The 23,374-nt window shown below is 41.6% G+C and overlaps 1 pseudogene; it reads right to left on the bottom strand.

Moving 5' to 3' along the window:
• Positions 1-686: 686 nt before the first annotated feature.
• On the bottom strand, positions 687-22,571 carry LOC123820732 (annotated as a pseudogene).
• Positions 22,572-23,374: the final 803 nt, after the last annotated feature.

Here is a 23,374-nt window from a genome sequence, read left to right as displayed (position 1 = left end):
CTGATAACTAAGAAGAAAGTTTCTGTCCTACCTGCCACATCCGTGTACACCGGTCCAGTAATGGTGACCTCTTGAAGCAGGGCCAGCTGTAGTGGGCAACTTCAATCCTGTGCCACCATCTGCAAGACAGTCGCAGACTTGAGCCTGCGAGTTCCAATTCAAGGGACAGAGAGCTCTGCCTAGTGGCCTGCCTTCTTGCTTATACCATGGTGCCTGAGGTGGCTTGTTACAATTTGGACATTCCTTAGCCCAGTGCCTCGCCTTCAGGCACACATGACACTTAGTATCCTTTAGGGTGGACTTGGAGGGGCCTGTGAAGTATGGCTGTGATTGTCCCACAAGAGCAACTAGAATTTGGGCATGCCTTAGTCTCCTGCCCCTTCCTCTCTTGAACCCTGGCCCTCCTCTCCTGGTCCTAATTGTAAAAGGCTGTGTTGGCTATAGTTAACATTTCATCCGAGGAAACTCCAGTCTCCTGAATGAGGTTTTGTAACTTTCTCCTAATATCAGAGGCCAGTTGAGTTAAAATTTTGCCTTTTAGTATCACCTCATATGACTCTAGATCTAGATTGGTATGTTTGATAAGTGTTTCCCTTAGCCTTTCTAGAAACATGGTGGGATTTTCATCTGGACCCTGACTAATGGCAGAGACCTTGGAATAGTTAAGGGCCTTCTGATGGCCAGCCTCAATCCTGCTTCAGTGCAGAGTAGGAAATGATTCCTGTCCCACTTCTGGGAAGAGCTGTTATAGTCCCATTCAGGAACCATTGGTGGGACTGCTGTTTCTCCTGTGGTGCATTTACTGTCTGATAAACCAAGTTGTTAACAAATTTTCTGGCCCCGTTGATTACTTTCTCCTGCTTGATATCTGAGAGTGTCTGTCCCAAGACAACCATAACGTCCTTCCAAGGTAACTCATAAGCCAAGGAGAGGTGCTGAAGTGCATCTCTATATTTATCTGGGTTGTCAGAATATTTTCCTAAGACAGTTTTAATTTGCCTAAACTCAACAGGAAAAAAGGTTTATGGATTAACTGGGGCCCAAACTCTCCCATGGTTTCTACTAGAGGTATCTTAGGAGTAGAGGAAGTAGAAGAGAAAGAGGCCGTTGGTTGGGCTGGAAGACCCAGATATAGGGGCAGTAAAAGTAAATGGAAGGAGAGTTTTTCCAGAGGTCCTACAGCTGGAGTAGGCTCTGAAGGGGTCTGGGAATTAGAGGAAAAGGAATCAGGAAGTAATATGGGAGTGAGCTTACACTTATGGCATAAATCTCCATGACCCCTTAGATAAAAGATTGCCTGTACACATGGGATTTTGGACCATTTACCATGACGTTTGCAAAAAAGATCAAGCCATAAGATTGTATTGTAATTTAAGGTCCCATTTTGTGGCCAAACCTCCCCGTCCCCTAGCCAATATTGGGGCCAAACAGTGTTGCAGAAAAATATAAGTCCACTTTTCTTCAGGGTTGGGGAATCAAACAGTCCAACTGGAAAGGATATATCCTAGAGGAATGCCAGCAGGAATGGATTCTTGGCTTCCCATCTGAAAGGGAGAGATAACATGAGGTTAGAGATCCCAGCATCCTGGGGTCTAAACCTGAGGATTTTAGTGTCCTGAAACCTGGGGATCTGGGACTCAGCATCCTGAGAGCCTGGAATCCAAAATCGACATCTCTGCTATGGATAGGGTAGAGGCAGAGGCAGGTACAAGTCTGCTCCTTTCCCTCCCGAAGGGTTGCCTACCAATTGTAGGAAGAATCTTGGTAGTTCCCACATTCTTCTGGGACCTGAAAAGTCTCAACCAGGGGTGGGAGCCCAAGAGGCTCAACCAGGTTTTGAGGAGAAAATTACAGAGGGCTAAAGGGAAAGCAAGAAGAGTAGAGTGATGCAGAGCCTAGGCAGGAGCGTCACGAAGGAGAAAACTTTGGTCCCATTGAATGTGGCCTGCTTGCTGGAGGGATTTTATGAGCTGACTCTTGTTAAAAGCTATAATGCTGGGACTGAGTGAGTCCTTAACCACATGTTCTGATAAGGTTGTGGGCCTAAACTGAACTAATCCAGTAGCAATGACTCTCAGAATGGGGAAATACTCTCAGGACCAACAGTCTGGACTGGCCCAATCTCATGGGCCCCCAGGCCTTAAATAAAAGAGATGTCTGAGGAAGAGAGGGATCCCTGTCTCAGTAAAGAACCAAAGGGACAGGTTGCAAGCCAGAATATGCCTCCTCTGCCTCTCGAAGGCACACAAAGGACAGGTTTGTGCCGACTTGTCTGCCTTTTCAAAATACCTTACTAAGTGGACCTTATTCAAAACAGTGTGCAGAGGACCCCTGAGGAGATATGTGCAAAATGTCCCTTGTTTCCACTTATTGTAGGCATAACAGGGCTGAGCCCAATTTGAAACAGGAGTAAGATGCAGGGCTCGGAACAGGCAGGTAAAGAGTCTAAGAACCTTGGGTTCAATGTGATGGACTAATGTTAGGCAGAGCCATAACTAGCTATCAATTATCAGGAGTTGTCTATTGATAGCCTCTGGCCAATAGCATCATAAAAAATGTTCATAAAAACAAGAGAGGGGAAGGATAGGGTCACCATCAGCAGGGTAATAGCTAGTGAAGACGCATGGCCCAAAGAAACATGGTCATCATTTGTCAAGAGAGAAGATGCAACAGTTGCCCCACCTGCAGAGTTAGCAGAGAAGGTAGAGGTATAAATAGAGTATCCAAAAGGCAGCAGGAGAAGCTAGATCTAAAAGGAAAATTGAAGACTTATGAGTAAGGCTGATTGAACAAGAATGCATGGTTAGAAGAACTTAGAAAGAGCTTAGAAAGCCCAGAATTTTCCATTGAAGTCTAAAATCTTGCCTCCTCCTCTCGAGAGTTAAACCTAAGTAGGGGAAATGCTTCAGGGGTGAAAGTGTGATTACTTGCACAATGCTCCTCATTGCATGGACATTTGCTTGCAGCTGATGGGGGACTTAGTGTCTCTTCCCAGGTCCATGACCAGCTTATCATTTCACAAGGTCTTCTAGCAGCAAGCACCCTAGTGGCTTTTAAATATTTGGCCCCTGCCAGCATGGTGTGGCAATTTCTGAAGAGGGAGAGAACAAGAAACCCTCAGCAAAAGCAATAACTATAGGAAGCTGACTTGCAAACTGTCATCACCAAGGATATGACTATAAACAGGGTCCTATCCAACAATCCAAAGTCATGGTACCAAAAGATGTTACTGGAGCTCTATTCTTCTTGCCAACAAAGTAGAGAAGTAGAAGAGTAAGAGTTGTATTAGTACGCCCTCAAGGGAGAGAATGGACCTGCCAAGACAGATGAGAAGAACCTGAGTCTCCTGAATCTGCTGCCTTACATACATGCATGATTACTGTATTAGCACAGGGGAGGGGTTCTATATTGATTGACAAATACTTTGGTCATATAACTTTAGTCTCTTCTGCGCATGGCCTTTTCCCTAATTCTCCTTGACTGCCCACATGGGGTTAAAACAGCAATGAATATTTGCTAACAGGGGCAATTAACTGAAACTATTTCAACTATTTGCCTTGGGTCAACAAGGGCAATGGCCCCCTTCCTCCTTCCTCCCACCGCTCATTTGTAACTACTGCCTAACACTTCCTCCTCATGGTCCCCATGCTGTTCCTCCCTGCCCCACACAGATACACACCTGTCACCTGGGTCTATTTCTCAGAGAAGTTGCTCCCAGAACAAGGTTGAGAAAGTGTGTAGGATATTCCCCTTCCTTCTCCTTAAACCACAGCCTGCCTCTGGAACTGTGAGAACACTGTGCCACTTTGGGGGTTCATCTGCTTCTCCACGTCCAGATCTGATAACTTTCTAATTTCTTAAGACTTAAAGCCCCACTATAAGTTTGTAACCAAATGCAGGTCCTGCTGCTTGCATCTTTGAAAGCCAATACTCAAGAGGCAGATGCTGATGTAAAGGAAAGAGGTTGAGATTCTGGCCATCTGGAAGATGAGGAACTCTTGTCTCAAAGCCAATCTCAATATCTCAGTGCAGGCAGTGGTTTTTATAAGAAGACAGAGGGGGAGAGAACAAAGAGATCAAGGGAGAGAGTTGAGAAGTTCTCTCCTTGCTGACAAGCACAGTCCATTCAGATAAGGCAGGTGATGGTGTGGTGTGCGTCATCCTGGCTTCCCGTCATCCTGGCTCCACGGTTGAAGGTCAGCAGTCTCCTGGAACTGGGACACCCTAAGGCCAGTGTCTGTGTTTTGAAGTTAGTTTTCAGGATTCTTACAGAAACATGTTTTTATCTACAGGCTCCATGCTGGTATTAGTCAGAGTCAGCACTTACAAACACAATGTCAAAAGAATGGTGGGGTGGGTTACAATTCCCCACTCTTACAACAGGAAGAGAAATAAACAAAGAACTTCACTTTTTAAAAATTGTTTTATTGTTGACATTACTACAGATTTAAAGAACTCCATTTATTTTTATGATAGAAAGGGATGGAAGAAATGATGACCAAGATGTGGAAAAAGCTGCCAAATATATTTTTTAATTCTTGGGGAATTTTCACTTTGGAGAAGAGACTGGCAATCATGCATGTAGAAGGCAAGGAGACAGATAAAAATTGCTCTTGGTTCAAACATACCTGATTCCTGAGAATGCATTCCTTCCTGGTTGTCAGATGTGACAGCAGGAGTGTGGGTGAGGGGGCTGACCTCTGAGTCAGGTCACAGGGCTTGGCTGTCTTCTGCCATGCTCTGAAGTGAATATTCACAGACACAGCCAAAACTAGGTAACTCTAATAATCTGAGGAGTGGGTGGGATGGATTGACCAGCTAGTAGCTTGTTTAGCAATGCAAACTACTAGTCAAGGGTGTTACTAAAGGTGACCCGAAATGTTTCCTTACAAAGATGACCAAGTCACACATGGACAAATGTTTTGATCTAGGTAAGAGTTACAGACAAGGCACATTTGACAAAAAACACAGAGATGATTTTATTCAGAAACTGAACAACAACATTCTCCAGTTCTAGAATCCTGTTGGGCCGAGCTGGGTTTCCTGAAAACCTAGAGGCATTTGGAGGCTTTGGTTGCTCACCCCTCAAAGTTGAGCTGGGCACCAAGTCCAGAGCCCATGTGTCCAGGTGGCTGCCCAGCTCAGTAGAGGAACACATTCAGAGGGTATGATACTGCGATGTTACATAATATGTTACATAATATTTAGAATTATGTACAAATACATATTTGGTCTTAGTCTCCGTTTCTGGCTCACAGCTCCCCAAATCCTTGGTATTCCCTAAATATTAAGAGTGATAAAAGTGTCTTTTATCATGTGAACGAGGTGACTTTTAGAAGCATGTAAGGATGGAGGCTGGTTACCAGGAGAAACAACCAAGCATATGATTAGAGGACTGGACTTTCAATGCCCCCCAGCTCCTGGGAAGGGCTGGAGGTTAAATCAATTGCCAATGGCCAATGATTTAATGTCATGACTATAATGAAGCCCCAAAGGAGGTGGTTTAGGGAGTTTTTGGGTTGGGGAACACATGGGGATGCAGGGACAGTGCTCACCTGGAGAGTGCATGGAAGCTCTGTGCCTTTCCTCCACACCTTATGCTATGCAACCGTTCTATCTGGCTGATCCTTTTATAATAAACTAATGATCTAGAAACTCTTTTTCTGAGTTCTATGAGCCATTCTGGCAAATTAACCAAGCTCAAGGAGGGCATTGTGACAACTTCTGATATATAGCCAGTTGGTCAGAAATCCAGGTAACAAGTTGGATTTGTGATTCTCATCCTGAGTTGGAGGGGGTGGTGGGAACCTCTGATCTATAGCCAATTGATCAGAAGCACAGGTAAGAGCCTGGGTTTGCAGCTAGCAACTAAATTGTGTGTATTTGGGGGTGGGGGATAGGTAATGGACAATCTTATAAGACTGAATCCTTAACCTGTGGAATCTAATGCTATCTGCAGGTTGTATCAGAACTGAGTTAAATTTTCAGACACCAGCAGGGTGTCCTGCTAATTGGTGTGTGGAGCAGCCCCCCCCCCCACCCCTACATGTTGGAATTGGGTCTGGGAAACTAATTCACAGGGTAAAGCAGTACATCCATCCCCACATAAACGAATGCAGACTGGACAACACAGTGTCTGCAGAGGAAGCACTGAGTCGCCTTTAGCATTGGTCATCTGTCAGCAACTCTGTTGGAACCTTGCACTGACACTGAGCCACATACATTTATTAGTTTCTGTCCTCCCTCTTCTTCCTGCCCAAAATAACTAGCAATAAGAAGTGAGGAAAAATTTTTAATGTAGGATTGAGTAAATAAGATTTTATTTTTATATAATATTTTAAACATAATATAAAATGACTATAATCCCTGTGAACTTTTAAAATCATCCCATCCAGAGGAAATGGTTAATTATACCACCCTCACTTTAAAATAACATGTCAAATAATTCCCACACTAGTAGCTACCTGCCTTAGTCTGTCCAAGCTGCTATAGGAGAACACCACACACTGAATGGTGTATAGACAACAGAAATTTATTTCTCAGATCCGGAGGCTGGAAGTCCAAGATCAAGGTGCCTGCAAATTTACTGTCTGCTGAGAGCCCACTTCCTGGTTCAGAGACAGCAGTCTTCTTGGTGTGCCCTCAGGTGGCTGAAGGGGCCAGGAAGCTCTCTGGGGCCTCTTTTTATAAGGCACTAATGCCATTCATGAGGGTTCCACTCCCATGGCCAAATCATCTCAAAGACCCCAGCTTGTAGTTCAATCACATTGAGGGATAGGTTTTAACATATGAATTTGGGGAGGACTTAAACATTCAGCCTATAGCACCTGCCTTAGAAGAGTTTTATGTGGGTTGACTAATTAACTGAGATAGTTACTATCTTATCTTCCTTCTCAGTAGTCTGAAAGGACAGAAATATTTCCTTCACCAAACCATTGACATGGGTCCCCATGAAAATCAAATAGAAAGGGACTACTATCCTAGAATTATCTTAACATTTTGGTAATAATTTTCTTGCTTTTCTTTACTATTTGCCCACTGTGCAGTAGTCCCCTGCTATCTACAGTTTTATTTTTCATGGTTTCAATTACCTGTGGTCAACAGAGATCTGAAAATATTAAGTGGAAAATTCCAGAAATAAATAATTCATAAGATTTAAACCACATATCATTCTGAGTAACATGACGAAATCTCTCACTATCCAGTGTTGCCCAGCATGGAAGTAAACTGTCCCTCTCTCCAGCATCTCCATGCTGTGTATGCTCCCTGTCCATTAGTTACTCAGGACCCATCTGATTACCAGACAGGTTACAGAGAGTGAGAGAGAGGACATGTTAGTATAACTTTATAACAGTATATTATTGTAATTGTTCTATTTTATTATTAGTTATTGCTGTTAATCTCTTATTGTGCCTACTTTCCACATTAAACTTTATTTTATAATTATGTGTGTGTGTGTGTGTATATATATATATATATGAAAAAAACATAGTATATACAGGGTTTGGTACAATCGTATTTTCAGGCATCCATTGGGGGTCTTGGCATACATCCCCTGCAGATAACAGGAGACTGCTGTTTACAAATAGAATATCTGTTTAATAATCAATCTATAATCAATCTGTTTCCTTTTGTGTCTTATTTCTTTTGCTTAATCCTACACATGTGAAATGCATCCACTTTGTTGCACCTCTATTCATTTTTAGTTGCAAAATAATTCATCATATGAATAAGCTTCTTTCTCCATTCTACTGCCGATGGACACTTAAGCTGCTAATAGTCTGGGGTTATTACAAGCAAGGGGGCTATGAACATTCTTGTTTCTGGCATCCAGTGAACATTCGTACGTGTTTCTCTAGGACAGTGCCTATCTGATAGAACTTTCTGCTATGATGAGAATGTTTTACATCTGTGTTGGACAATACAGTGGCCACCAGCCACATGTGGCCATTGAACATTTGAAATGTGGCCAATGCGACTAAGGAACTTAACTTTTATTTATTTTATTTCACTTAATTAAACTTTAAATAGCCCTGGCTGGTGTGGTCTCAGTGGATTCAGTGCTGGCTTGCAAACCAAATGGTCCCTGGTTCCATTCCCAGTCAGGGCACATGCCTGGGTTGTGGGCCAGGTCCCCAGTCGGGGGTGTGTGAGAGGCAATCACACATTGATGTTTCTCTCCCTCTCTTTCTCCCTCCAGTCCCCTCTCTAAAAATAAATTTTTTAATTTTTTAATTTAAATAGTCACATGTAGCCAAGAGGGTTCTATATTGAACAGTACAGGCATAAGGTATATACATAATAGTGGAATTGGCAAGTAACCAGATGGTAAATTCAACTCTAGGAGATAACACCAAAATGTTTCCAAAGTTCCTAAGAAGTCAGACTTCTTAAAAGAAACCTGGCTGTTGAGTCCTCAGGAACCTCAAGTTATATGTTAACTTTGGTTGATGAATATCATGTTTTAGTAATATTTACTAACTCCCTTAGCAGGTCACTAGTAAGTAGCTTTCACCATATTTAACAATGAAAATTGCTGAAACCATGCATTATTCACTCATGAAATCAAAGCAGGGACTCAGGCTTTTTAGATCAGGAGGATGTCTGACAGTGATTTGAGAATCTTTAGTATAGTAGAAAGAAAACTGACATTGGAGCCTCAAATTCAAATTCTGATACTGCATCATGGTAGTGATGGGACATTGAGAAAGCCACGTAAGCACTGAAGTTCAGTCTATTCTCTTCCTCAACAAGCATCCACAGGAAGGCACTGTGTTGATGGTAGGGATAAAAGACAAGAAAAGACTCTTAAGTATCTCACAGTATATTTGAGGAGAGAGCCATATGAACTTTTTTTTCAAGTATTAATTCATTTAATTGTAATTAGTACAAAAACATCTATCCTACAGAAACAATAAGTGAAAAGGCAAACAATAGAAAGGGAGAAAACATTTGGAAATAATATATCTGATAGGGGGTTAATATTCAAAATATATAAGGAACTTCTACAACTCAAAAAACAGAAGAAAAACAAATAACCTGATTTAAAAATGGGCAGGCTTGAATAGACAATTTTCCAAAGAAGACACACAAATACTAACAAACATATTAAAAGGTGTTCAATACTACTAGTCAAAGAGAAGTGCAAATCAAAACCACGATGAGATAACTAACACCTCACACTCATTGGGATAGCTACTATGAAAAGAACAGAAAATAACAAGTGTTGACAAGGATGCAGAAAAATTGAAACCCTTATTTATTGGTGAGAATGTAAAATGAAACAGCCATTATGGAAAACAGTTGAGGGTTGCTCAAAAAATAAAAAACAGGATTATATGATGACATACCATATAATTAAATGAAATTACATAAAATTACATGTAATTATTAATAGAATTAATATGATCCAGCAATCCCACTTCTGAGTGTTTATCCAAGAGAATTGAAAGCAGCATCTCAAAGAGATATTTGTATCCCATATTCAGAGCATTACTATCCATAATAGCCAAAAGATGAAAGTAACTCAAATGTCTATTGACAGAATGATGGATGAAGAATATGTGATATGTACTTAGAATGAAGTATTAGACAACCTTTTTAAATGAAATCATGTCACATGCTACAACATGGATAAACATCAAGGATATTATGCTAAATGAAATAAGCCAGTCACAAAAGGGTAAATACTGTTCAATTTTACTCAGATAAAGTATCTAAAGTTGTCAAAATCATAGAAACAGAAAGATGAAAGGGGCTGGGGGAAAAGGGGGAAAGGAAATAGTATTTAATGAGTATATAGTTTCAGTTTTTGCAAGATGAAAACTTCTAGATCTGTTGCACAACAATGCAAAGATACTTAACACTACTGAACTGTACAGTTGAAGATGGTTAAGATAGCAAATTTAATATTATGGTTTTGCCCTGGCTGGTGTGGCTCAGTGGACTGAGTGCCAGCCTGCAAACTGAAATCTCACCAGTTCAATTCCCAGTCAGGGCACATGCCTGGGTTGTGGGTCAGCTTGGGGTGATCAATTGATGTGCACTATCTCTCTTGCACATCAATATTTCTCTCCCTCTCTTTCTTTCTCCCTTCCCCTCTCTAAAAAGTAAATAAATAAAACCTTTATTATTATGAGGGTTTTTTTACCACTATACAAAAGTACCTATTCCACAGAATTCTTGTACAAATGAAGAAATAGAATGAGAAAACCTGCTTGGTAAAATTCTTCATACATAACAGGTATTCAAAATGTCATTTCACAGCGGTCCGGACCCTCATCTCTAAGCAGCATCATTTCTAGAGCTTTGTAACAGGTATCCATGCCATCAATTTCTCTGCTTCCCTATCTATTCCACACATCACTGTAATGAAATGTCACTTCCATTCCACCACCTGTCCCTATGCTGTCATTTACTGCCTGGTAAACTCTGCAGGGTGCCTAACCCCTCTGGTGCTCCATTATAGCATTTCAGGGGTTCCTGAAGATTCTGTGAGATAATGCATGTAAAGTGTTTGGCATCCCTGTGGACTGCTGGTGGGACTATAAATGAAACAGCTGTTATGGGAAACAGTATGGAGATACACAGAAAGTGCTCACCAAATTGTTATTATCAGTACTCTAAAGGGTTTGCTGATTAAATCAGAGCTTCTTCACCTGGAGAAGACCATCTATAAATGGTTGCATCTTACTTCATGTAACTTAGCTAAATGTACACTGGTGGTTGCATACTCAACGCCACTTTCTCTTCCCTTCCCCTGAGAGAACCCAAAGTTCACTCGGGAACACATGCATCTCTGGGTGGTGAACACGTGCTGCAGGCAAACTGGCCCCTTCCTCCCACAGGATTAATCCTTTTCATTTCTGGGCCAGCAACTGCAGTGCGGTGCAATTCTCATAGAGATCTGAAGGGAGACTGCTGAACAGACATATTCTTGGCTGATAAAAAGAAAAACACAAGAAAGAAAAGGCCCTTTTTCTACATCTGGATACTCTCACGAGAATGAGATGCACTAATCATGGCAGAAGAGAATACTATAAAGAGCCAGGACCTTGACCAAGACCTTGGACTGATGTATGTACCATCCAGAATGGTCCTATCTCTAAAATTCTCCTGTGAGAAAAAATACATTTGTCTTGTTCAGGGCTCATATTCAGCAGGTACTCCTTTAACCAGACATATTGGTTGCTAGCATATTGAATATTCCCATGCTGCTCTGTTAAGAGCAACTGTTGAGAGCCACCTAAGTGACTCTGTTGTCTCAGTCTCCCATTCCTCCTCTGGAATTTGCTAGACTTTCCCATATCCCTCCACAATGGGTAAATGCTGGTCATGGCAGAGGCCTCCAAAACTCTACTCCATCACCACAGCCAGGGTCTATTCTGATTGTTTATAATATTAAAAACCATGCCAAAACAAACAATAAAAAACAATATTTTTCGTCCTGTTTAAATTGCATGAGACACAAGCTCTCTGCCACAAGCTTAGCTTTTCACCCTCTTACACCCCAACCCAACTTACCATCCTCCAGTCTAGCTTCCAGCATCACCCAGCCACTCAAGGCTCTACGCATCCATAGCATACATTGCCTGTGCCACACAATTTAGTTCTTAAAAAGTCTTGTATTATTTCCTAATTGTTCTGTGTATGGGCATATGTATGCGTATGCGTGTGTATGTTATTTCATCAGAAAAGAGTAACATTAAGGGCAGGAGCTCAAATATAGCCATTGTATATCCCACAATAACATATCATCAGAAGGCTTAGAATAACATGAATTTCAGGGTAAAAGAGAGTGAATGAACTATATAGTTACTGTTGATTTTAATTTATTTTCTCATTTTTGTTTTTATTTTATTTTATTTTTTGGTGGGGGATGGGTGTTGGAAAAGAATCTAAGGTATGCAAGTGTATATTTACTGTAAAAATTTACTCCCAGCTCTTAAACTTCTTTTTCAACCTTTGACCCAACTGCCTGTGGTCAAAGCCTCTCTAAGAATGCAGCATGAAAGATACATAAACCAGAGCCCAAGGAAGGCTCTGATTGGTATTTCATTATGCTGTTCACATTTTCTACTACTTCAAAAAAGCCCAATACCACAAAACCCAGAACAGACTTTCAGGCGGCAAACAGGCTTGTTAGCAGTGGGGTGGCCTGTGGAGCTCCGGAAGCAGCGCAGAACAGCCTGGCCAGTCGTGTGCAGGGACAATCGAGCTGCCACCATCAGGCTGTTGCCCTCCAAACAGGAGCAGAGTGTTGATCATCATGTCTTTCCAACTCTCCACTTTCCCCTAGTCTTCTTGTAATTGTGTACAACAGAGAACATCTAAAGTCCCTTCAAGAAAGATCCTAACAGGGCATCAAAAAGTGGACCCCATTTCCACACCCAGGGCATAGATTTTATGACAGCCCTGCCCTTAACTGGGGTCAACAAAATAGGCAGTGGTCAGGAGGTGCCTCAAGGCTCCTCCAAGCACCTGGACCTCTGGACCTTCCATGCCTGCTTCAAGGAGCTGATCTAAGAGCAGCCCTAAGTCCGTACCATCAAATCCAAAACTGCCTGATCCTCAACTACTTCCATCTCTCTATGGGGTAACTCAGGCTGCGTGAGGCTGGGTTTCCAGTCCTGTGAGTGTTCACCAGCACTGGCCATGCACATTCCTAAAACCATGGGCCCGGATGGATCCTACACCACTCCCTCTCACAGGCCCTGGCGGCTCTCCTCATTGTCCTTCATGGTCTGGAGACAGTGAGTTTCCAGGTGTGTGGGTGTGCACATGCTGTGTTAACGTGACTGCAGCTCAGACAGCAGCACAGCCACCCCAACCACACCCCACCTCCAGCAGCCGCATCCAAAGCTCCCTTAATATGCATTCTTGATATCACTCTGATTCCTCCCTTCCTCAACAGCCATGGTTGTGGAAAACAGACTCCTATGTTTGCTGGGATGCTGCTACTGGCTGGCACATGGCACACCATGAGGGGTAAGGGCCCCAGGAGCCCAGAGGCTGGGTGGGGCCTCCCTCGGGCTTACAGATAGAAGCAGCTGAAATTTCAAACCCCAAATAGAACTGTTCAGAGATCTTTTATGCACTTGCCTTCTTGTAGGGGCCTGTTCCTTCTTTGTTACAAAAATGTTTTCCTGTAATTAAGATCTCTGAAGGACTGTGTTGTTTGCAGCAAGCCTGCCCCAGTCAGAGCTAGATTTCCATCTCTGTGACACCTCTGGAAGACTTGTCTCACTCTGAAGGGCTGCTCCCAGAGAATCCACTCTTTGTTCATCATCCCCAGACTTCAGGGGTAGGGGCACTTACCCACTCTGGGCCATCCTGGAACTCCCCACAGTCAAAGCTGTTTCAGAGAGATGCTGAGAGAGTAATTCCAGCTAATGCCCATCACTGCTCCATGCTTTTTTTGGTGACAACACCCTTCCTTGACAGGCACTGGCTAAACCAGCAAGCATAAAATTTGTCCTCATTTGTAAACTAGAAGAGAAGCAGTGATGCTACCACAGGAAGGAAGGGGAACCTAACCAGAGCTGGGCCTTCCAGCAAAATGAAGAGCTACCAGCTCTCCACTATCCCATCGGCTGGGTAACTAGATGCTCCATAAGGCTGCCATGAACTTACAGTGAAACAAAACCAACCAAAAACAGCCAAAAAGCAAAATAACCAAGAAAACCCACGGCTCTGCTTGAGAATCCTAACTGCAACTTGGCTTGCATACCCAGAGGAACTCTGGGGTCCCAAGATGGAGTGGAGTCGGATGCTCAGCTAATTTCCCAACCTCAGCCTCACAGCCCGTCTGGGATGAGCACGCACCCCCTCACCTGATGAGGAAGGCCAGCTTCTCCTACTCAGGCGCTAGGTGTGGGTGTGAGCTCCCTGAGCCAGCTCCACCTTAGCCCACAAGCAGCAGCTCAGATCCATGCCCCAAATAGGGAGTGCTTTCCTAACACGATGGGAAGGCTGCAAGCTAACTCCTCTCACTGTTCTAAGCTAGGGCAGGGCCAGCCCCACATAAAACTGTGAAGTCAGGAAGTTCGGCTTTTGGAGGTCTCCACCCTCTTTCTCTGCGCCTCTCTCTCCACTTCCCACCACACCCTTTTGGGCATTCCACTGCTCTCGGCCTCGTTAAGGAAGATTTGCTCAGTGGAAATTAGCCGTTTACAATTTTGTGTGAATTTATCTCTAATTAAACAAACTCCTTCTCGTGATCTTAAAAACATTTTCCAGAAGCAGAGTGTTGGTGGTGAAGGTCATCTTGGTGATCCTTCCTACTTCTACAAAGGCTGTCAAGGACTTAAAGACCACTGGCTCTGGAGGTCTTGTTTTTTAAGTGCCAAGTGATTCCGACTGTAAAATAAAATGTATTCTTTTTGGAAGAGAGTAATAGAGCAATAAAGTGACACTGCAGGTGAACTTGTGTTAGAATTTCCAAGGATTCTGAGAGGAAACCACGTTAACTGAGAACTTTCTGTGTCAGGTTTGAACTTTCACAGTCATCTCTCTTGACTTCCATCTCATCCTCATTTCAGATGAAGGGACAAGTTCAGAAGGTTTGGCTTACCCAAGTTTGTCCAGCTAGCAAATCCTGCAGGTGGAATTGAACTTGCAAATATCCTGCCACATTATGCTCACTCAGAACAGAGTGAGCATAATGAGTTTAAAATACATTATGATGTCCTGAGGCACCACAGGAAAACCTCAGATTAACAGGGAGCACAACTCCCAGACTGTCAGCATTACTTGGTGCTGATTTAAAACTACCCGAAAAGTTTTTACAGGAATTTATTACCAAGTGGAACGTCTGGATCTTTTTTAAGCTGAAACAAGGATTTGAAAGAAATTTCACGTTTCCTTTGACATGAAAAGCTTGGAGGTGGAGTAGAAGGCAGCTGGGGGCTCTGTTCTGCTGCTCCTGTGAGAGTACCTTTGGCACAGAAATTTGAGGAGTAGGACAAGCTAACAAAATACAGGGCAGGGCAAAACAGGGCATACAGTTGTTCATATGGGAAATAATACCATTACTAATAAATAGGAATACAAGAATGAACTCATGTGTTGTGTACTCACAAGTGTGAACCTACTTTTTCCATACACTGTACTGTTGGAAAAAACAATTAACATCTCCTTTATTTATTTATTCTTTTTTATCATATATTTTTCATTACCATTTAGTCCCCTTATGCCCCCTCCCCGCTGCAATCACCACACTGTTGTCCATGTCCATGAGTCATTTTTCCTTTCTCCTCAATTTCTCTGCCCTCGAAACTGCCCCCCAATAGCTGTGATCCTGCACTCTATCTGTGAGCCTATTTTGCTTGTTAGTTCTATCTATTGATTCTTAAGAAGCCCCATTTTCCCTCATTCAATGTATATATTATCTGTATTTAAACAAAGTGGAATGGAAATTTTATCTTCAGAAATAACAAACATTCCCAAATATGAAATTTTAAATGTATCTAATAGAAGATTAGGTTATTCAGATTTGGGGGGAAGCCTTGTTCATTCTTTTGTTTGTATGTTGTTCTAGCCTGTATACCACATATACACATTTAAAACTTTCTACCCCACAAAAAAATAAAAATAGATGAAGTTAATTTAAAAATATTTTATTTGATACAGCATATGCAAAATATTATCATTTCAACTTGTAATTAATATTCTTTTTTCATACTATCTTCAAAATCTGGTGTGTATTTTATTTTATTTTTTTAATTTTAATTTTTTAAAGATTTTATTTATTATTTACTTTTTAGACAGAGGGAGAAAGAGAGGTAGAGAAACATCAATGTGTGAGGGATACATTGATTAGCCTCCTCTTGCATGCCCCAACCAGGGACCTGGCCCGCAACCCAGGCATGTGCCGACTGCGAATCAAACTGGTGAACCATTCAGTTCACAGGCCAGCATTCGATCCACTGAGCCACACCAGCTAGGGCAGGTATGTATTTTATTCTCACAGTGTAGACTAATCCTGTTTCAAGGGCTCAGCTGTCACATGTGGCTGTGGTACCAGAGTGAAAGTGTAGCCCTGTGACCTTCACAGACTTGATCTCTCCAACATTTCCATTTTATGAATGGGGAACCTGAAGCCCAGAAAGATGAGGAGAGTCTTAGCAAGTTAGTCGCATGTCAGACTCCCAGTTTAAAGCCCTTTGAAAGTCTAAATTTTTGTTTGTGTTTTTCTTGAACTGTGTGTATTATTTTAAAGCAAAACTAACAACTGATTAAATGAACTTACAACTTCTGGAAAATGCTGTTGAGGAGTTTCTTCCGGAATTCTTCAAGAGGATTAATTTAATAATCAACCACCAAACGTGTAGCTGCTGTCATCGGGATCTGTTCATTTAATCCTTCTTTAAGGGGAATGTAAAGAGGGGGACTTGACTAGTCCTGCGCAGTCAGTCTTCAAGATCTGGCAATCAGCAGCTTCCCAAGCAACGGACACTTGCAGTACAGGCTGATGGTTAGATTTCAAGAGCACACCTCCCTCTAGAGGAGCAAAAATTATTGCAAGGAGAATGATTAAAGTGTCACCCAGTAAGAAAACAGTTGCCATCACAGACTGATTCATGTATAAGGCAAACCTGACTTGTGATAACTGGCACCTCAAACCCATTTATTCCAATTAAAAATAAAAATTTTAAATTTAATTTTTATTTTTAATTTTTAAGTATAAAAATGTAGCTAAACACAAAATTAGATCAGAAAATCCTTATTTAATATAAATTATTTTGAAACATAAATAAATCGTAATAAGGTGGTTTTTTATCCCACACTAAAATGTAAATAAAACCTCTTTCCCAGATTTATTCCAAACCTAGTAACAACCTAAAACCTGTTCAAATCTATATATACAAAAATTAATCATGACCAATTTAAATTACTTGGGAAAGTGTAGAAGAGGGGATTAATAATCACAGCCAATCTAATACAAATGGAAAAATGCTTGCAGTCACTCCCAAATATAACCCTACATTACATATAAATCACGATGAAAATATAAGTGCCTACATTACAGAACTGTGAAATTTTGTTTAAAAAATAACAAAAATAAAATGTTGGGTATCATTGGTGCACATGGAATAATATAACACATAAGGGCGATAAAGCTGGAAAGTACTAAAATGTAGCTAAAATTCAAAACACAAGCTTACTTCAAAAAACAAAAACATTTGTCAGGGAAATAAATGCTAAATAGGAAAGCCAAACTTTTCAGCAGGATGGCCTTTCAGACCAATTTGAAAAAACACAGACCCATCCTACTCCAGCCCCAACCGACTGTAAATTCTAGCTAATATGAAAAGGAGGAAGGTCAAATCACAGTAAAAATCTTCTTTGCAAATCTCTTGCCCCAATGAATTTACTGGAGTAAAGTTCCTAACACTGTATTTTGTCTACTCGACATTTCTCACTTTAGCAACATCACCTCCATTTTTCCATTATAACACGGTGCATCTATTCCCAGCAAACCCAGTCTCCTGGAATCAGTGTTTAATGTGCAGAGCAGATTATCCTGGAGTCAGCTGAAGGATGACACTAACCAAAACCTTGAAGTTAACAACCAAGAGTATACACCTCAAACTCTTATTCTTAATTCAGCATCTGATGATCAGAATTTGGCAGCAGCTTGATATATAAAAGCCTAATCAGATTTTGTGAGTTGAGGCAGATGTTGTTACCTAGTATTTGCAGCCTATGATTTAGTTTCGAATTCAAAAGGCAGGTATGGACAGCTACACCTAAAAATATTTCAGAATTGGAGAGGAAACAGTAACAAGATATAACCAATGCCAGGCAAACTAGCTTGGCAACAAAAATTCTGGTTAAAAATAAAAGATGGAATGGATCATATCCATCTGATAATTAGCAAAAATGGGCATTTTCCCACCTTTAATCTAGTTTAAATACAGACAGATATCTTCCTAAGATTTTCTATATCCATTTTCCCTAACTCTCTAAATCATAATGAGAAAACATTTATCTATGAAGAAATATAGCATACATGGCCACAGCCTAAAATATGCTTATAACTAAAAAATCATGTCACTTAAGAAAAAATCTTGCACTATTACATCCTTACTCCATGGTAATACATTAGGTGCAGGGATCTGGCCTCACCAGAGAGATGGCATGTGCTGCCCAGGCTGCATACTAACATGAAAGCGGAGAAGCAGGAACAGCAGAGTCTGTGAACTCCATTTATTTAACTACACATGAGCACTCAGTTAATGCTCTAAATTCAAAATGGTGCAATAAAAGCAACTTTTAACATAGACAAGAAGCTGTGAGGCCAGTGGCCACGTGGTGCTGCCTGAAGGGAAAAATAAAAGTCTGCAAGAGTGAAGCACGGATCGGGGAGAGGAGAAAAGGGAAGCACAGGAGGCAGATTTTGGACAGATGGTGACACAAAACTGTTGTACTGCTGGATGGATGTCTCATTTGAGGATATCTGAGCATGGGCCAAGACCATGTTCAAATCTAGGTCAATCCAGCTTAATGCACTTCAAAGGGCCACAAGCAGCCACTGAGGCAGCACTGGGATGATTTATCAGTAGTGCTGTTTCACTGAAATAATCAGAAGACCCCAAGCTTCCCACTTAAACAAACACTTCATTTCCTGACCTACATTGTAGCATAGCAGCTGACCCTGCTGACATAATGATGAATTCATCTCATTTCTCTCTGCCCCACAGTTCTTCTGCCTGCCTTCAAACTGGACCAGTTCCAATGCATCGGCTGCCTTGAGACTTGTCCAGAGATTCTAAAAGAGACCCTTCACAAAGGAAATCCTCACACATTTTCTGCTTTCTCAGAGTGCTTCCCATAAGGATTCTTCTTTTTTAAAATTTTATTTTTAATTATATTTTACTGATTATGCTATTACAGTTGTCCTCATTTTTTGTACTTTGCTCCCCTCCATCCAACACTCCCAGTCCCTTAGGCAATCCCCACACCATTGTTCATGTCCATGGGTCATGTGTATAAGTTCTTTGGCAACTCCATTTCCTGTACTGTACTACTGTATATCCCCCTAGCTATTATGTAACTACCTATATGTACTTCTTATTCCCCTCTCCTCTTCACCCATTCTCCCACACCCTCTCCTATCTGGCAACCATCAAAATATTCTTTGTATCCATGATGCTTGCTTGGTTTGTTTTTTAGATTCAATTGTTGATAGATATGTATTTTTTGCCACTTTATTTTTCATAGTTTTGATATTCTTTTTCTTAAATAAGTCCCTTTAACATTTCATGTAATGATGGTTTGGTAATGATGAACTCCTTTACTTTATTTATTGTCTGGAAAGCTCTTTAATTGCCCTTTGATTGTAAATGATAGCTTTGCTGGGTAAAGCAATCTTGGCTGTAGGTCCCTGCATTACATAACTTTGAATATTTCTTCCCAATCCCATCTAGCCTACGAAGTTTCTTTTAAGAAATCAGTAAACAGTCTTACAAGGACTCCCTGTAGGTAACTAACTTCTTTTACCTTGTTGCTTTGAAGATTTTCTCTTTATCTTTAACCTTTGGCATTTTAATAATGATAAGTTTTGGAGTGGGCCTCTTTGCATTCATCTTGTTTACGACTCTGTGCTTCCTGGACTTGCATGTTTATTTCCTTCACCAAATCAGGGAAGTTGTTGTTTTTTTTTCATTTTCAATTATTTTTCAAATAGATTTCCAATTTATCTTTCTCTTCTCCTTCTGGCACACCTATGATGCAAATGTTGTATTTCTTGAAGTTGTCTCAAATGCTGCATATACTTTCTTCATTTTTAGGGATTCTTTTTTCTTCTTGTTGTTCTGATTGGTTTTTCTTCTTCCTTATCTTCTAAATCATTGATTTGAATCTTGGCTTCATCTACTCTACTGTTGTTTCCTGAATATTGTTCATTATTTCAGTTAGTGTAGCCTTCATTTCTGACTGGATCTTTTTTATGCTGTTGAGGTCCTCACCAAGTTCCTTGAGCATCCTTATAACCAGAGTTTTGAACTCTGTATCTGGTAGATTGCTATCTCCATTTTGTTTAGCTATTTTTCTGGAATTTTGATCTGTTCTTTCATTTGGGCCATGTTTCTTTGTCTCCTCATTTTGGCAGCCTCCTTGTTTTTGTTTTTTGGGTAGAGCTGCTTTGACTCCATGTCTTGGTAGCATGGCCTAATGTAGTGTCTTATAGGGTCCAGTGGCATATCCTCACCTATCACCCAAGGTGGGCACTACAGCTGTGCCCTTTGTGTAGATTGAGTATACCCTCCTCTTGTGGTGGAAACTTGATTGCTGTTGGAAGATCAATGGGAGGGATTCACACAGGCCAGTCAGCTGCAAGGACTGGCTGTGACCAATGACCACAAACCTCTACCCTCCATGGAGGATCAGCTGTGCACGGGCAGAGTGGTGGTGCTCCAATGCAGTCTGTAGCTGTCTGCTGGGTGCACTTGCTTTGGGGTTTCCCAGGTGGTGTAGGCCATGCCAGCCCCCATCTGTGTTTTGCCTAGGGCTACCCTGCCTGAGGTATATAGCAATCTGAGATGGGTGGTATATTGGTATTTGTGCTGGGCTTGGAGATTCCCAGGTGAGCCCAAGCTGTGAATCTAGGCTGGCTGCTGCTAGTTCCTGGTTTGAGGCTCACAGAGGTCAGCTGTTGCTTGTTTGAAAGGATTTAGAAAGTTGTGAAGCATGAGACAAGACCACCCATTCGCATGGAATATCAGCTTGGGGTGGGGGTGGGGGGTGGTTCCTGGGGATGTCCAAGGCGGGTCAAACAGTGTTAGCCAGGTTGATGGAGTCTCAGCTATGGAACCAGCTTACCAGCTCTGTGGGAGGAAGGTTTAGGAAAGGGACAATGGCCTCTGCTCACCTTGATGCCAGACACTTTGGTTCTTCTCTTTATACAACTGGTGCCTTTTATGCCACTACCCCAGTGCTGGAGCTCAGAGGGACTAAGCGTCAATAGTTGAGTCTGTGTGTGGGTTCCCTAAGGGAAACTGCTTGGGGCTTCAGAAGTTTCTTCCACCAACTTAATCCTCGCTGGTTTTTGCAGCTAGAAGTTGTGGGGACTTATCTTCATGGCACTGGAATCCTGGGTTGGGGGGCCTGGTGTGGGGCTGTGACTCCTTGCTCCTCAGATACTCTTCCCCAATTTTTATCCACCACACATGGGTGAGGGACCAGCCCATTCCACATCTGTGCCCCTCCTACCATTCTGGATGGATGTGGTTTCTTTAATTCCATAGTCGTCAGATTTCTATTCAACTCGATTTCTGATAGTTCTGTGTGATGGTTGTTCTATAATTTAGTTGTAATTTTGATGTGTTTGTGTGAAGAGGTGACCCATGTCTGCCTATGCTGCCATCTTGACTGGAAGTCCAAGGATTCTTCTATAGTTGTCTTGGTCAATGTGCTACAATTTCACATTTGTCTTAGCTTTGACAGTGACTATTCTAGGTGTTTTGTAAATGCAAGCAAGTTCTTCAAAGCTCTCCCCTTCCTCACACTGGTTGCCCATTCACTGTTGACATAGACATCCATCTCTTCTTGATTAATCACATAGAAGTTATCCCCTTCATTATTTCACTGAGTAACAGTCTTTCCAGCAATAAAGGACGCTGAAAATATGGCATCAAAGATATCACTTCTCTCATAATCATCAAGTTGTGAAAACACATTCTTTTTAATGACCTTGGCTAAAGCAGCCATTGCTTTATAATCTTTTGGTATAATCTTTCTAAATGATGCAGCATCTTCTCCCTGCCGACTTAAGTGCTGATAGCATCTCACCTCTGACCTTTAACCACTGGGTTGGGTGGAGGAGAGATTTCTTCCTCCCTTGAATCTCGACAGAGAGTATTAACTCTCTGCAGATTCTGAATCTGTTTTGTCTCCTCCTTCTACAGCCTCTCAAAGTATTCCCTGAGGAATTCCGTAGGTCTCTTGGTGGAGCAGTGCACAACTGCACCATAGACATCTCAGCAGGGCCTGACTCTTGTGCTTCTGCATGGAGAGCTCACATTCCTGGAGGCTGTGCTCATTCTCATGGGCTACAGTGCAGCCATGAAGCTTGGTTCTCTGTTCCTCTCCTGATGCCTCATGTCCCCTTTATTCTTCCTTCTGCTCTTCACTCCCTGTCCATGTGGCTTTCAAGAGTGCCCTTCTCTCCTCCACTCTTCTTTCTCTCTCCTCTTCACTCACTCATATTTTTAATAAGAAACTCTTAATTTAAAAAAAAATTTGTTGATTTTAGAGAGATTGGAAGGGCGAGAGAGAAACATTGGTTTCCTCCCACATGTGCCCCAACCAGGATCAAACCTGCAAACTTTTGGTGTACAGGTTGATGCTCCAACCAACAGAGCTACACCAGTCTGGGCAATAAACAAAACTCTTTTAAGAAATGAAATTTTAACTTGGTCTTTCAACCTTTGAAGGTCTTTTCTAAGTCATGGATCTGCTATACTTTTGATAATCATAAAACTGTAAAGAAGAAATTTTATGACCATCTTGTCCAGTACCCTTAATCCACAAATGAGAAATTTCCCACAGAGGAAAAGCAGCTTACCCATTCCCCCAGGAAAGAGAGGGATCTTGGGCCAGTGGCTCCTTGAGCCAGCCCCTTGAGCAAGCCTTGGCAATGTTTCCATGCTGGAGCAGCAGGAGACAAGCTCCCAACATTACTGTCAGTATCATATCATTGAAATGAAAAACCAGGCTGAGTAAGACCAAACAGCTATGAGCAATCAATCATGCCAATGCCTGGGCTGGGGTCCTGTTTTATGCCCTGTTGAAGGAGAAATTCATGATGGTGCTTCACTGTGGGAGTCTATCAGCTTTCCAAGTAAAAAGAAGGCTCATTTAAAATCAGGACCATCTCTTAAAATCAATTCATCTTAAAAACTTTCAATCTATATTTGGGAAGAGATCGCAAAATGTGCAGTTAGAAGCTTTAGTTTCAAAGTCTCCCATTCTCATATATTGTGGTGATTTAGGATTGAATAATTCATTAGTCAATCCACTTTTAGCTGACAACTTTGGATACTAGTCAAAGTCAAAATGACAATCAAGTTTTAAATTCATCTGTTTCATTGGCTGGGCAAGAGTGCTGCTGTGGCTCTGAGGTTGGTCACTGTAGAATGGAGCCACTGGTCACTGAAGGGCAAGGCTAAAGGGCACAAAGAAATCCACATCAGCTCCTGGTTTTCATTTTTATAAACGTGAGGGGTGCATCCAATTCACATAATAGCCTCAAATTTGTTTAAGAAACACAACATGTTATTCACTTAAATATATATTTACTATGTTTCAAACACCATTCAGTTCAGACAAAACTGAACAAATGTAAAAATAACTGCCTTTGTGGAGCTTACTT

Source organism: Phyllostomus hastatus, unplaced genomic scaffold (assembly GCF_019186645.2).
Source record: "Phyllostomus hastatus isolate PE091 unplaced genomic scaffold, TTU_PhHast_1.1 phas_contig_37, whole genome shotgun sequence".
In the NCBI taxonomy this organism is placed as follows: Eukaryota; Metazoa; Chordata; class Mammalia; order Chiroptera; family Phyllostomidae; genus Phyllostomus; species Phyllostomus hastatus.
Note: the sequence above shows the minus strand (reverse complement) of the source record. Positions and strands in the feature narration are given on the sequence as shown.